Here is a 2,644-nt window from a genome sequence, read left to right as displayed (position 1 = left end):
TACACACGCCTTGTTTTATTTCAGGGAATACCACAGAACAGGCTTGAAGCCGGCTTCCCTCCATGCTCCCCACCCCCAGAACCTGTACCCTGTTCCCACATTAGAATCCCACACTCACAGAGTCTAGGTAGGAAGCGGAGCCCACTTGCCTCCATAAGAGAGGAAAACTCACCTTCGCAAACGTTCTTGCATTGAACAGAGCATGAAGTTCCAGTAGTCAGGTGACCACATGCCAGCTTCTGACTCAGGACGTGCGGACAGATAGGCTGGGACAGTGTTGAATGCATCTGGCACAGGTGGTGTGAGTTGCAAAGTGTCATCCAGTGGCCAGGAGCAGCAGAGACAGCAATCCCTGCCACAAGGTCCAGTGGCCAGCGTCCCTGGAGTCAGTGTTGTGGGCAGTGGCATTTGTGCTCAGCAGCAGGGGCTTATTATAAATTCTATATTTGCTGAGCATGGAGGTAAGCAATGGAAAAAAGAATGGTAAATTTTCCTTTTTGGAGCAATGATCTGAGATCTAGAACTTTATCTGGTACATTGCAGGCACTTGGGTTTGGTTGGATGAATGAGTGACTAATAAATGACATCTTTCAACTTACTCCCTTGATAGTCTGTTACGGGGCCCCCCTTTTGTCTACTCCGGTTTATACTCACAAATAAATGGAGTGGCAAATAAGTTGAATGATGAAATGATTACTCAAAATCATTCCCCAGAAAACTTGTCAGGCTTTGTTCATCCAAGAAGGGTTGGGAGGACAGATGCGGGAGGGACCATCACATGATACCGGGGGTGGAATGGGGGTGCGCTGGACCCCAAGCTGGCTCCTCAAAAACCAGGGGAGGAACAGATCCACTTCTTCTCTGGGAGTGGAGTTCCCGGTCACCAGGCTCATTTCTTACCCTTGATGAGGCTGTCACTGCCCTGGGTGAAACTTTCATCCTGTAGGTTCAGGACGAGTTTGTCAGCAGTGAGATAGATACGGTTCTGTGACGTGGAGATTGTCTTGGAGATGTTCTGGGCTGCCCAGATCTTGCGCAGTTTGATATAGCCAGGGTTCTTGCTCAGGGTTTTTCCAAGCATTGCCTCAGCCTCACCCTCAGCCTGCATAATCTTCTGCCGCTGTTCCTGCTTTGCTTTTTCCACCAAAAATTGGGCTCACTGGGCCTCCTGCTGAGCCACTTGTTTGGCTTCCACAGCAGCTGTGTATTCTCGGCTAAAGCTGAGCTCTGTGATGGTCACATCATCCAGGATGAGGCTGAAGTCCTTGGGCCTCTCTGTCAGCTCCCGCCAGATCAACAAGGATACCTGGGCCCACTGGGTGATCAGCTGTGACGCATTGAACTTGGCCACCACACTCTTCAGCACCTTGTTGACAATGGACGGCAGCACTCGCTCCTCCTAGTCTAGCCCTAGGCGCTGATCCATGCTGGGAAGCTCCATGGCATTGGGTCGAGACCGCACTCGCAGGGAGCTGTTCACCATCTGAAGGTCTTTGGAGCCTGTGGGGGAGGAAATTTCTCAGGGTCTGGCCCGAATGTCATAGATGATGGGGTACTGGAACCAGGGGATCCTGAAGTGAAGGCCTTCGGCCAGTATGGTGTCCTGCTACACACCACCGATCCGATTAAAGAAAATGGCTCTGTGCCCGCCTTCCACGGTGAACACGGATTCGCGGACGCCGTAGGCCACGGCGCCGGCCCCCAGCAGCAGCTTCAGCGCCGTGCCCATGCCCTGGGGCCCGGAGGGCAGCAGTCCCGCTAAGTCCTTCAAGTTCTGGGCCATGTCCGATCCTGAGGCCGGCGGCACCAGAGGTCAGAAGCGGGTGCCGGCCCACCTCAACCCCACTCCAGTTCAGAGATCGCACCCTTCACACGAGGGTCCGGGGCCCTTGCCTTTGTCTGTTGCTGGGATTAAAAGAACAAGATCTATAAGATTTCAGAGGATCTGTATATATATACCCTGATATTTTATATTAACTTCTATATTTCTCTTTATGTGCACATATTTCTGGGGAGAGTATCCATAACATTTATCAGATTTTATGTGGTCCCAGCAAAAGTCTAAAAAACCATCCTAGTTTAGACATTGTGCTACTCAATCTCTGGTCCATGAAGAGCTATCAGTCTTCAGCAGATCCACTGACATGATACAAATGCTCATCTTTTTTTGGCAATTACAGTCTGGGACAAGATAAGGTAGAGGTTTAGTTGCTTATACTCACTTTCAATTCCCAACTGTATCTTGATAACAAATAGTTCACAAACCAGCACTGGCTTACAGAAGACACAAAGTAGCACTGGTTTAGGTAGACTTGTATTCCAGGACCTGTCCTGGTGCCAGATAAAGAACAGGAGTGAAAAAATAGTTAATGGGATTCCATGTCCAGTAACAGGGTAGACTAGATTTTAAGTTGCCTTTTTCACTAAAAATAATTGATAAAATATAAAAAAAAATCTAAAACAACTATCAAGAGACTAGTCATTTAGTCCAAAAATATAAATGTGGGCAATAATCCAGAGAGAAAAGTTAGGGCATTTGCCCTAACTTAGGGCATTTGCCAAATCTGGAAAAATCTTAGCTTTGGTTTTCTAAGGCTCATGAACTGTAATAGACAGGAAATGATGCCCAGAGCTTATCCATGTG

At 48.5% G+C, this 2,644-nt stretch overlaps 1 pseudogene across 1 annotated transcript; it reads right to left on the bottom strand.

The window, feature by feature from the left end:
• Positions 1–2,288, bottom strand: LOC118524706 (prohibitin-2 pseudogene; annotated as a pseudogene). Its single transcript, XR_013442524.1, has 2 exons — positions 2,223–2,288; positions 1–1,905 (listed from the first exon to the last, which is right to left on the bottom strand). The product of XR_013442524.1 is annotated as a prohibitin-2 pseudogene (transcript).
• Positions 2,289–2,644: the final 356 nt, after the last annotated feature.

The sequence above is a fragment of the Halichoerus grypus genome, chromosome 11, assembly GCF_964656455.1.
Source record: "Halichoerus grypus chromosome 11, mHalGry1.hap1.1, whole genome shotgun sequence".
In the NCBI taxonomy this organism is placed as follows: domain Eukaryota; kingdom Metazoa; phylum Chordata; class Mammalia; order Carnivora; family Phocidae; genus Halichoerus; species Halichoerus grypus.
Note: the sequence above shows the minus strand (reverse complement) of the source record. Positions and strands in the feature narration are given on the sequence as shown.